General features: G+C 31.9%; 1 protein-coding gene across 1 annotated transcript in view; it reads right to left on the minus strand.

Moving 5' to 3' along the window:
• Positions 1 to 14,347, minus strand: part of LOC127737711 (uncharacterized) — a 95,846-nt gene that overhangs the window by 64,631 nt on the left and 16,868 nt on the right. The window lies entirely within an intron of this gene.

The following is a 14,347-nucleotide window of genomic DNA, read 5'->3' on the forward strand; positions in this document are numbered from 1 at the left end:
GAAAAATCGTCCCTTTTGTCGTAAATTTTAGTTTGGAGTTTCCCTTGTAAAACTGAAATATCTAATTCTAGGAAAGGACAGTTATTACCGTTTACATTTGATTTATTTAAAGTTAGTTCCTTTGGGTAAATTTCGGCAGTATATTTAGAAAATTCTTGATTATTTGACGAAAAATTATCATCAAGATAACGGTAAGTGTTGTTGAATTTATCAATTAAATGCAATTTAGACGGGTCTTTACTGAGTTTGGTCATAAACTGTGACTCATAACAGAATCAGATAAGATTGTGTGGAAGTGTAGTGTAAAGAGTTGAAAAGTCAAAACTGTCAACAGAATCAAAAGGACCATCAAATGCACGCAATTTATCTAAAACATCCAAAGAATTTTTTACACTCCAAAAATGATTAATTCCACTATTTTCATATATTTTATTACAAAATTTAATCATAAGTTCTTTGATAGTAGTTTTAAAAGGAACTAGTTAAAAGCACTGAAAGATTTGTTGTAGAACACTTACTAGAGGCAGAGATGAAACGATATTTTACTGGCTTTTTGTGTAGTTTAGGTAACCAATACATAGTAGGGACTTTCAAATGTTCAGAAGAGGCCTTAAGCTGTGATGTGGTTATGATATGTTTGTTTACTATATGACTCTCTGTGGAGCGTACGGACTTGAATGTAGATGAATTTAAAATTTCATTCTTAAGAACGTCCGTGTAGTATTTACGGCATACCACCACCACATTTTTGGTTGCTTTGTCGGCCGGTACAAACACAAACCGCTTTGAAAGTTCTTGAAGTTTATTTCTTATTCTAAAAATAGGCGTATTATGTACTATTTTATTTATTTCTGAATTCTTTTCAAAATGTGATATTCGAATATCCACAACATTCATACATTTATTTAAATAAGAAACAAGAGATTTTTTTACAATACGACGAAAGAGCGTCTTTTGTGACCTGACGACACTGTTTCAAATCTATTTTAGATAGAGGACGATATTTTGGTCCTTTTTTCAAAAAGTTTTTAACCTCTCTGTCTTGAACGATATTGAAACCCCCCGTAATAACGTGCCCATAGGGATCATATCTAAACTTCGACGATTCACAGTTTCAAGTTAGAGTAGTATTATTTTCTACATTGACGTCTGATGTTACTGACGTATAATTAAAAATTAAACTTCTGCTGGGTTTTTTGTATGTGTACGAAGTAATGGGTGGTATAATGCCGACCTTAAGCCTGAAACAAATTTCAAAAAGCTATTCATTGTTGTTTTCTGGAAAAAATGCGACGACATTTTCAAATATGTCCATAATGTGTTGGAATATATAAGTATTCAGTTAACAGAAAATTTAGCATCGATTTATCTGAAACCGCATCACACGGTTAAGCATGTATGCATAAAGACTGATATCAAATTTCAGGAAGGTCTGTATCCTGGTTTCTGCAAAAAATGAGATGAAATTGCATGGAAAAAAAAATACCGAACTCCAAGGAAAATTCATATCGGAAAGTCCTTTATCAAATGGCAAAATCAAAAGCTAAAACACATCAAACGAATGGAAAACAACTGTCATATTCCTAACTTGGTAGCGGCATTTCCTTGTGTAGAAAATGGTGGATTAAACCTGGTTTTATAGCTGGAACGGATGGACAGAGGAAAAACAGTAAACCTCCTCCTTCGGAGCGGTGTTTTAATAAATATTTTCTTCCAACTTCATTAGTACAAGAATTTGTTTAGAGACCTTAATATTTGTTTTAGAAATCACAATCAGCTGACGTAAATCGTAAGCTTTTGAATAATAAATTACAAAAAAACAAACGTAATAAAATGGTCAATCAACTCTGTTCTATGGTTTAGTAATTCAAATATTTGTCAACATTTGAGAAGTTTGTTACAGGATAGAAAAAAGAAAAACCATTTTAGAAATGATTGTCTGTGCTCAATAGGTTTTTCGATTAAAATTTTAATATTGATTAAGGTAACATCACAATGACTTCCATCTAAAAAATTAAATGTTTTATGTTCAAATATTTTGTTTTAACATTGATGTTTTTACTTGATGAAAACATTAAACTATTTACTAAATGATTAATAACGAGACGGTAGGTTTTGAGGTACATTTGTTCTAGATGCACTAAAAATTATAACGTCATTATAAATCTTTTCAAAGTTGTGTAAAATGACGAAACCTAATCAGTAAAATTGATTTAATAAATCGATTAAAAAGATGTAAATCAAGGCAGCAAACAATAACTCGACGAGAGCAACCCAGGTGTCGACAGGATAAGCGTCCTTTACGTTGTTTATCATCTTAATAACGTGTTATAGTATTCTTTTATTTGTCTTTATTAATATTACTTTTACTGTTAAGTCGGGTTTTTTTTATATCCATTTGACGTGACTCTGTATTATGTATCCCGTCATACTTTGAAAGACAAAATTATTTTATATCTACCTGTGTGACGTCAAACGCGCGATTCTACGCCAGTACTTTAGGTGTCAGACCACCAATTAAAATTCCCTATCTGTTCAACCAAATTTTGCAATTTTCACAGCTTTCTAAATATTTTACCTTAAGTTTAACTTCATATAAACCAGGTATATCCTGAATTGTACAGGTATCACCTTTCTACATGCCAATTTTCAACATACCTTTAAAATCTTATAAGAAAGAAGAGACCTCCCGAACTGAGGTACCACTAAAAATAACCCCTGATTTTCTGAAAATCTTAAATTAGTATACTATGGAGCGCATTAATCCTCAATGTTTAATGCAAACTCATAGACAAGTAAATTTTGGCTCAAAATGGTCTTACTATATTTCTCTTTCACCAAAAGTTTCATTTCTGCAAATTTGTTGGTTAGTTTAGGTAAACAATGACATCAAATGCACTATTTTTTGTCCGAGTAGGCCTACTTTTACATACGTTCTAAATTGGAGGGAGTAATTGGTGGTCTGACACCTTAAAACCTTTCACCCTTTATGATTGGATTTTACATAGATAAATAAAATCGTATAATAAAAAAGCAAAATGAGGATGTTAAATTTGATGTATGCCTTTTTGTGTTTCTTTTTACATTTGTTTGTTTTTATAGTGATTAAGATGATAACACAATGTTGACTGCTGTGCCCCTATTTTTGACATTTTTACCTATTGTGTCTGTTTGTTTTGTTCACGCATCGTTGTCAATATAATGGAATTTGATGCGACTGTCATACTAGTGAGGGGTTTAGCTAGCTATAAAACCAGGTTCAATCCACCATTTTCTACATAAGGAAATGCCTGTACCAAGTCAGGAATATGACAGTTGTTATCCATTCGTTTGATGTATTTGAGCTTTTGATTTTGCCATTTGATTAGGGACTTTCCTTTTTGAATTTTCCTCGGAGTTCGGTAATTTTGTGATTTTACTTTTTACAGAAGCAAACCAGGTGTCGACCGTAAAGTGTGATCATTCATCAGCGTTACGTATTAATTCAGATATTCACACGATATTCGATGGCCACAAGGTATATTACTGTTTAGAAATCTGCAAGTTGAGACAATCACGTTTGGTATAGATTCCATTATGAAGTCGTCCATCTGTGTCAATGTCTAAGTTAAGGTTAATATATGAAACAAACCTTCTTAATTAGTATAATCCTTAATCTTAAGTTCACTGGGATATATGAGACGCATATCCTCACTGAAATGTGGGTTATTGAGTGACAGGACATCATCAATATATCTGAAGTTTAAATTTTAAAACTTTGCAAGATGATTTTTCTTTTTATCCTTGAGAAGGTTATCTATCATTTCTGCTTCATACCAGTAAAACAAACGAATCGGCCAGTAGGGGTACACTATCAGTTCACATTGGAATACCGACTACGTTGTAATATCGATCTCCCAACTAAATAAAAACATTTTGACGATCAAAATCGCCATAATTTTGAGGATATCATCTTCGGTGTAATTGTTGTTAGAATCAGTGTGATTCTTCACAAAATTAGAGTTTTCATGACCTTAACTAAGGACTTGTATCTACGATTTCCAGTTTTTAGATGTTGTTTAATGAGACGATGTAGTCGATCTTTCAATTGAGCACTTCGACCGATGTTTGACCCCTAGGTTGGTGATAAGTGCAGCCCGAATGTGTGCTAGGTCTTTAAATGAATGGATAAACTTTTACAGAAACTAATACAGGCTGATATCAAGTTGAAATTAAACAAAAGACATGGAACACTTTATTAGAGAATGTAAAAAAAAGTTGGTATATTTGATTTGTTTACATCTGTTTCTATGGGCTTCAAAAGTTTAATGTAGGTGCATAATTTAGTGTTTTTTTTGCATCTTACATACGTGTTAATACTTAAATTATAATATGGAACTTTGAGATATTTGGAAACTTTTAAATTAAAGAAAAATTTTCACAAAACCGTCAATTATGGTAGGTGCAAATACATGTGGATCTTTTGTGCATAAGCAAAAATTCCGACGAAAAAAATTCTCGGAAAGTTGAAAGACTATTTTAAGCTTTAGCCTATTTAAATAATTAAACATCGGTCACACCAAATAACGGTTCGGAAATATTCCTTTTTGGTACATAATTAACTGTGATTAACTTATTTGAATTTTCAATTGTAATTACACCTTAAATCGCGCGCAAAGTTGCGTGTTATTTGTTCGAAATGAAATTACAGGATACAGATTACACAACTTAATTTACAAAGTAGGAGATGGTCATCTATATTTGATTGTTTGATGTTGACAATGTAATGATATATATGATGATTAAAATGTATGATATGAGATTACTCGATATAATTACGTCAATTACAAGTTGATTAGCTGTTCTTACCTTATGATTGCTACATTGTATTGACAAAATTTCTCAGAAACCGTTATGACATTCAGGTCTAATAAACGATAAAATGAATGTATTTATCATTCATGTGTGAAAAGGGTATCAGAGTGTCATTCTAGTAAACGGTTATAAAAGATGAACGGTTTCTAGATCTAGTAAACTACAACACCAGGAACGCGACTAGTTGCTCGAACAACTTCTTTCTTAAAGGCAGTTTAAGACCTAATTGCTGTCGTGTAGATTCCATATTAGATACTGACCAGTCGGTCCTGAGGTCATCAATTCAAACTCTTCGAACTAGTGTTTACAGCTGTTATGTGAAATATCGTATGTTTTCTCGTTAAATAAATTGAAAATTAAAATTAAAAAGCGACAATGTTTCTTGAATTAACGTTTATCCTTCATTAGAGATGTAAAATAAACTCTAAATAGTTATCAAAGGTACCAGGATTATAATTTAATACGCCATACGCGCGTTTCGTCTACATAAGACTCATCAGTGACGCTCAGATCAAAATAGTTATAAAGCCAAACAAGTACAAAGTTGAAGAGCATTGAGGACCCAAAATTCCAAAAAGTTGTGCCATATACGGCTAAGGTAATCTATACCTGGGATAAGAAAATCCTCAGTTTTTCGAAAAATTCAAAGTTTTGTATCAGGAAATTTAAAAATGACCATATAATTGATATCCATGTCAACACCGAAGTGCTGACTACTGGGCTGGTGATACCCTCGGAGACGAAACGTCCACCAGCAGTGGCATCGACCCAGTGGTGTAAATAGTTATCAAAGGTACCAGGATTATAATTTAATACGCCAGACGCGCGTTTCGTCTACATAAGACTCATCAGTGACGCTCAGATCAAAATAGTTATAAAACCAAACAAGTACAAAGTTGAAGAGCATTGAGGACCAAAATTCCAAAAAGTTGCGCCAAATACGGCTAAAGTAATCTATTCCTGGGATAAGAAAATCCTTAGTTTTTCGAAAAATTCAAAGTTTTGTAACAGGAAATTTATAAAAATGACCATATAATTGATATTCATGTCAACACCGAAGTGCTGACTACTGTAAATCGTATTACATATTATTTCTTAACAGTAGAGAAGATATAAAAAAAAAGACATAAGCCTTTTCAATTCAATTAAATGCTCTCTCCTTACTGTGAAAATCAATAACATTACGAATTGGTATAGATTTCATCCCAGAAAGGAGCAAGAAACATAACCAGTTACAATAAGTGCTAATCATAGGATATTCCGCTGTAAAAAGAAGAAAAATGTACAAATAAAATTAACGGTACCAATTTTACCGCTCTAGATGTACATTTCGACAAGAGGAATGGCGGAAAATACCATAGGGATATTTTAACTAATTAATGACAAACTGACAACGTCAGGGCACAAAAAAAACAATTAATGTCTCTTCAGTGATGATCGAAGCCAACAACATTGAAAATCCAAAACCTAATACAAACTTCGAACAACTGATAAAACAAAATAGAAGGGGCAAATAAAAATTATAAGCCCAATAAAAACAGACAACACTATGGTCAAAAAGAAAAACAACGGAAACACAACAGAAAATATATAAAACACAATACAGAAAACTAAGATTGAGCAGCACAAATCCCACCAAAAATAGGAGGCGTATGCATTCGTGCTTCATTAGTGACACCCGTCGCGTTACAAATTTGCAAGTAAAATACAATAACAAGTCGCATTTGAAAATGTCACACTCGAGGAAACGATTATTGGATGAGGTTCCATCCAGTGGAACATGTCCATGGTCAACTGTGATGTTCAACCTAATCCGACCCTCATTATCTATTTCTAGATGTCAGTCAAGATACGATAAAAAATAAATGTACCTGTGGTATCCTCTATTTCAAGTTCATTGAGATGTTCTTTATATTGTTGTCATTTTTTTAACAGAATTATTCAGTATTTGAAACCATTAAACTTTCGATAAAACTATCAGATAAAGGTGTGAATGTGTCAACATGTATATATGGAATAGATAAAACGTTAATTATTCTTACACAAGACTAGATCTTGCTGGTATTTTAATATTTTTCTGCACAAATAAAAAATAAAGAGCATTCTGTTAAAAAAAGTAAAAGAACCATTCAGTAATAAAAATACAAGATACGTACAGTTAAAGAAAACATAGGAATCGCGCAGTAAAAATGAAAGAAAGGCTCGTTATTTCATCCTCATTAAAACACAACAACAAAAAAACAAAAGTAAGATACGATTTTTAGAAAAAAAAATATGTATACAAAAACGCCGCACGAAATCTATGTCGATATGGTCAAAAATCCTGATGGACTTGTTGAACTTGTCTATACCTTATCCTGAAAGGCATTTAATGATACAATTAATAGTCATAACTTAAGATACTGCCTTTTCCTTCCTAGCGATCTCTTCGATGCCAATCGATAATACAATTATTAGGTTCAGAACAATGAACGGATCGGTACGAGAACAATTCAACTACTACCTTCAAATCACAAAAATGTTCAACCATTATATAAAAATAGTGAGACAACTATCCATCAAAGTAAAAGAAAGTAAAATACCAAAAATACCGAACTCCAAGGAAAATTCAAAACGGAAAGTCCCTTATCAAATGGCAAAATCAAAAGCACAAACACATCAAACGAATGGTAAACAACTGTCATATTCCTGACTTGGTATAGATATTTCCTTATAGAGAAAATGGTGGATTAAACCTGGTTTTATAGCTAGCTAAACCTGTCACAAAACGAACAGACAAAATAGGTAAAAATGTCAAAAATAGGGGTACAGCAGTCAACATTGTGTTATAATCTTAATCACTATAAAAGCAAACAAATATGTCAACAAAGAAAAACAAAATGGCATATAGACAAAGCAGATCAGCAAGACAAGAATACAAAAAATGACTTTAGCACAATTAAAGGATGTATAAGTACCGAGACACGCCAAAAGGATATTACCAAAAATGGACTAAACAGTAAAGGTTAATAATTTACAAAGACAATTAATAGAACACTATAGCACGTGATTAAGATGATAAACAACGTCAGTACCTAGAACCTATACTTCAAGACCATCGTGTATCCAAATGCTGGACATAACAGCAAGCATAGGTCACCGTACGGCCTTCAATAATGAGATAAACTCATACCGTATAGTCGGCTATAAAAGTCCCCAACATATAAAATGTGAAGTAATTGAACGAGAAAAACTAACGGCCTTATGTATACAATACAATTTACAACAAAACAAATATGACAGACATGAAACAACAACAGCCACTGAATTACAGGCTCTAGGCTTTGAACAGGCACAAAACAAATGTGGCGGGCTAAAACATGTTTTTTAGCGATTAAACCTCTCCTTAACCTTAGACGGTGTGTAACAGCACAACATTAGAACATACTGTCAAAATCAGTTGCAAATGTCTTAACTCAATTAATCGGTACGATTTTTTTTTCTTCTTCTAAAACAGCATTATAAAAGCTACTTGTTTAAGAAAATGTATACTGAGAAAACAGTTGTTCACACGTATTTCCCTATAATATTTTACAGGAAAGGAAATATTCGACAACACCAAGTCTGCTGTGTTTTCCGTTTGATTTTTAATTAAAGATGAACAAATCGACCTTTCGCCCCTCTACTGAAATCCTTATTGCATTATTGACCTTTGAAAAAATGTAATTTTCTTCTCAACTCAATATCTTGTCTGTCAAAAATCGCAAGTAGTTCCATGACAGAGGACAGCTGGTTGAACGAAAGCTACTGATGACAGGATTTCTTAAAAGTTTAAGTCACATAATTGTTTGTGCTGTCATGTGGTTGCTTTTTTAAAACTTGCGGGATCCTTTCTGTATTGCTGTAGATTTGATTATCTTATTCGTGATTTTTGTTGTTGTTTACGCAACAATATGAACCTTTTATATACATTGATGTGCACAAATGTATAACAAGAAAGGACAAATGAGTTTGATCTTTATATCAAAGATACATTTAGATTATGTGTCTATATCACTATAAAATGTGTTCAACAATTTATTACAACTGTATATTAAAAAGTCGCTTAAGTTTTTCACGGATCATTTTTCTTAACTGTTATTTTCAATTTAAGAATCCAAACCCTTATGATCAGTGGAAATGTATTGTAATTCTTATCATGTAATTACAAAATCAGACGAGTCTAATAAAACAATATATAATTAATTGGGATTCTTTAAGTCCAAAACCTTTATTTTCTTATAATATATTACCGTTATTTCTCAAGCCCTGTCGATAATTAAATAAAATACCCAAGTTTAATAATACATAAAGAAGAGATATGGATTTTTAGCTCACCTCGCAAAGGCAAAATGAGCTTTTCTCTTCACTTGGCGTCCATCGTCCGTTGTTTGTCGTCCGTTAACTTTAACAAAAATCTTCTCCCCTGAAATTACTAGGCTAGAATAAACCAAACTAGGCCACACTCATCATTGGGGTATCTAGTTTTAAAAATGTGCCCGATGACCCTGGCTAAAAATAGAACATAGGGGTAAAATGCAAGTTTTGCCTATTATTTTGAATACCGCTATGAATAGAGAAAATCTGACAGGAACAAAAATGTTCAGAATGTTGAGCTCTACCTATTGTCTAATAACGTCTTAAGTGTCAGACAATTTCTTATAGGAGTTATTGCCTTTAAATGAAAAATTTTACCATTTTAAAATTTGTTTGCCTATTATCTCGAAAATTAAAAAAGATAGTCTTTATTATCAAGATATAACCGAAAAAGTAACAAAAACTTGTGTCTAATGCTTGTAATTCAATCTAATGAAAATAAATTATACAAATGCAGATTTCACGAAAAAAGAATTAAAGTTGCCTTGCTAATGTTTATGGCTACTTATTAAACATTAAAAAAAACATTCGTATTTTGTAAATGTTTTGAATTTGTTGGTTGTCTTAATTAGGAATTTAATTAGGTTTATATTTGAAAGGGATATAGCTTGTAAAGAAACACTCAAAGAACTGATTTTAATATTAAAACAAACATATCAATGATACCAGTCTTATCATTTGCTACGCCAAAATTGCGTTTCGTCTGCATTTAAAGACTAATCAGTGGTGCAAGTATCGTAGGCTGAACAATCGTTCAGTATTACACATTACACGCAATTTCATGTTGGAAACAGATCCCGAATTTTATAACATCTTTGGTGTGTGAATCTGATCAGAAATCAGTCGTCATGTAATTGGTTTTCTATTATTCAGACGTATGAAAAAGACTTTGATGATCTCATTCAATATTCAAGTTCTGCCTCATTTAAACTGTAATTTAAGAAATAATTTCATTAAAAATTGTAATTATCCATGAGGACATTTCAGAAAGATATTGAAACAAAGGTTTAAATTGATTATTTTTTTAACATCGAATTTTGTATTCATTTTTATTGACATGAATGTCATATTTATGTGGTATCAATATCATAGTAATGTTAGCTATCTGAAATTGTATCTTTATAAAAAAAAAAAGACATACACACATTTAAAACTAAATCACCTCAATTTGAAAAAGCAAACTGCATAGTTAACTTTAATCTGAATAACTCTAATGTTCCGACAGTTCATCATAATAGAATAAATGCTATCCCCAAGCATTCTAACAATAGAAAGGAATACAACTAATCTACTTTTATATCGTCTTCCACTGACATTATACCGTCAACAATTCATTATATGCAATTATGAATATGTTATTCCTTCAGTTTTTTGTTTAAATTACTTACTAGTCCCCGAGGTTATCATCATTCCAGAAGTCAGTGTTTCTGTTCTTACATAATTCCTTACATATTTTTGTGTTAAATACTCCGCTTGTAAATATAAACATTCGAAAGAAACTAAAGTCCCAACTCCCACAGACAAATTCGTTTTTAACGCAGTTTTCAGCTGAAAACAAAACTTTACGACAAAAGAGTTGATTTCAGCTTCCCAATTGTGAATTTATTACCATTTCTATGTAGCAACATTCCAGCAGCACCAGCATGGGGATTATATATATCCCAGTTAAAAGGATATTCCAGAGCTTGCATTTCCTATAATAATGTCCATGATAGATGGTTGCTAAGGAAACTATTAAACCAAGGGTTCCAAATGGTAAAATGTAAGTCAACCCTTCGATAATATTACGGATGCCATCACGAGCTGGTCGACCTTTTTTGGAATATCTGATTCATAGATGGGAACGGATATCATCCAATTTCTAAACCATTATGCCGTGATCTTTTCCTCTTATGTGACATTACCGAATTAGACTTATTTGTAATTACATGAGATACGAACCTGATATCAACCCCGATTTTTTGGTGGGGTTCCTATTGTTCAGTGTTTAGTTTTATATGTTGTGTTTTGTATGCTGTTGTTTTGGTTGTTTTTCTGTATTTGTCATTGTCAGTTTGTCATCGACTTGTGAGTTTGATTCTCACTGTCGTTTATTCTGTCTCTCTTTTCTATATTCTTTTTAGATTTTTTGATTATATACCTCTCAATTATTCGGATATTTTTTATCCTTGGCTTTCACTTTTTCGATTTTAGCTTTCCTAACGAAGGAAAATCTAGAAAAGCACTTCCCCATTTTATATAAAGATTTCTTTTGCATTTTCTAGCACTGGGTCGGTACTGCTGGATATCTTCAGATGAGAATAAGGTGCTTTGATACTGTTATGATTAATAACAATTTTCATATAAATTCTTCTTCTTTTTTAAATTTAGAAATTGTAATTTGATCGGAGTGATGGTTTTTTTTTCCCCATCTTTGTGACATTTTATCAGTGTCGAAGATACCACGTGTTCATTGATGTCAATCATATATAATTACCGGTTTTGTTCTTGGCTTTGATACTTCTGAGTGAATTTGACGTGGAACTCGTGAAACAGAAAATGCAAGAATAGCAGGTCTTTTTGTATAACACACCATTTTTTTCGCAAAATGTCTACAAAGTCAGGAATTTGACAGTTGTTTTTCATTCGTTCTGTTAATTGATAACGTTTGGTTTTGTCAGTTTTTATTTACTTCTTCTTTAAAAATTTACATTAGAATTCGGTATTTTTGTTACTTTTTTTGCCCTGTTGACGTACATGTTCTCACTCAATTTCAATTTGAATGTTATTTAGATTTTTTTTCACATAAATGTTTTGTACATTACTATTTTAATTATTGAACTTTTTAAATCTAGTTCATTCGGTATACTAGATGTGTATATACCTAGACGTATGACATATGAACTTAACAACAGTGTGCTATCTGTGTATCGTTATCTGAAGTAATGTGAAGTTACGTAAACATCGGTATTACAACATATCACTAAAACTTGGACTTATGCGAAATTAACTGAACACCAATATTCTACCTTATAGTGTTTACCTAGGCGTAGGAGAAATAGTCTTAGCATCGGTACACTTCCTATTATTGTATACCTGGACTAGCTTCTTTATATTGTTTACCTGAGCTTCCGGTATATTACCAGAACATCGTTTAATTACTTTATATTATATACCTGAAGATACATGTATTAGAAATTAACTTAACATCACTATACTACCTTACATTTTATACCTAGAATTGTGAGAAATAAAAATATCTGTAAACTACCTTATATGTTATAAGGGTACTACTAGTGGAACAAGATCTGCTTACCCTTCTGAAGCAGCTGAGATCATGTTGGGGTCTTAAATTTTTTAATAAATGTTGTGTGAATGTGTTTGTGTGTTATTTTTTTTTTTTGCCTTGGCGATGTCAGTTATGCTCGACATATGTGTTTTGAATGTTCCCTCGGTATCTTCCGCCACTTTTCTATACCTATCCTTATTGGAAGTTAACTGAACTTCGATTTACTATTTTTTATTTTGTACTTAAGCTTATGAGAAATTAACTAAACTTGCGTGTAATACCAACATATTTCTAAATCCATTTTTTTTATGCATCATTTAACTTTGTTCTGTGTACATTTTTAAGTCAGAATAAAAATCTATAACTGTATCGCCTCAATCTCGAACTCATTAACATCATTTGTAATTTTAGTGAATTGTTATTTTTTACTGTAACATTTTATTCTAGATTTATCGTTACCAAGCAAACATTTTAATGTTTATTAATGGACGAATATTTATCAGATCTTCGTTCAATATCATCAAAAATGTCATCCTTGGTGGGTTGCATTGATCCACCTCAATTTTTTTCATGTAAATTAAATGTTTTGCTATTGTTGTGTGTGTTTTTGTCATTATTTTATTCCGGTGTCTTTTTAAATGCAACTTGATATATTCTTTTTATTTTTACAGTTCTTAAATACAAAAAGATGTGGTATAATTGCCAATGAGACAACTCTCCATCGGAGACGAAATGACATAGAAGTAAATAACTATAAGTCACCGTACGGCCTTCAACAAGAGCAAAACCCATACTAGCATAGTCAGCCATAAAAGGCGCCGAAATGTCAAATGTAAACAATTTAATTGAGAAAACAAACGGCCTGATTTATGTAAGACAATGAACCAAATGCAAATATGATATACAGCAACAAACGACAACCACTGAATTACAGGCTCCTGACTTCAGATAGGCACATACAGAATGTGACGGGGATAATCATGTTAGCGGGCGCCCAATCCACCCCCTTACCTGGGACAGTTGTGTAAGAGTACAACATTTGAACAAACTATAAAAATCAGTTGAAAAGGGCTTAACTTATCAGATCGATGCAAAGCAGAAAAACAAGTAACAAAAACATAGACCGGACGTGGCAGGGTATTCATACATCCCTACAACAAAAAAGTCACTACGAACAGATCTGAGAGTACTCGCACTTACTGACAGCTAGTTCAAAGCCAATAACAACTAATAACAAAAACAATGTATCTAAAACTAAAGTATCAATCAGCACACATTCAACATCCAATGGATTTAGTGTAAAGACGTCATTAACAGTCTGAGAAAAACGTGACATTTATTTTTATATTCTAAAACATGCAGTCAAAATGATATACTGTTTCTAACATATAGTGCCATATTGAACGCACTATTACGTTCATATTTTGATATAAAAATACCGATTTAAACCTGTACATAAAATTTCATAACAACATATGTTAATTGAGGTTAGTCAACCTTTTTTCACGGATAGCTGCATTTTATCTTGTAATGAGTATTTTAATTACACTTGGCTTTAATTTGTATTTTATATCTTCAACTCTATCCTAATATGATATAATATTATAGGCAGAACATTCCTAGAAATGAATTAATAGTCGATAGATTTGTTTGAGTCCCAATAAGCTGTTGTGAATTAACACCTGATCAATTTAAAGAAAATAAAAGTATATGTATATCTATATAGAGTAAGTCTAAGTCAGTGGAAGATTTACATCAATGCATTAACAATGAAGAGGAAATAACAAATGTAATATAGTCTTGCATAGAAATCACCATTCAATTAACTGA

This window comes from Mytilus californianus, unplaced genomic scaffold, assembly GCF_021869535.1.
Source record: "Mytilus californianus isolate M0D057914Y unplaced genomic scaffold, xbMytCali1.0.p SCAF_4, whole genome shotgun sequence".
In the NCBI taxonomy this organism is placed as follows: Eukaryota; Metazoa; Mollusca; class Bivalvia; order Mytilida; family Mytilidae; genus Mytilus; species Mytilus californianus.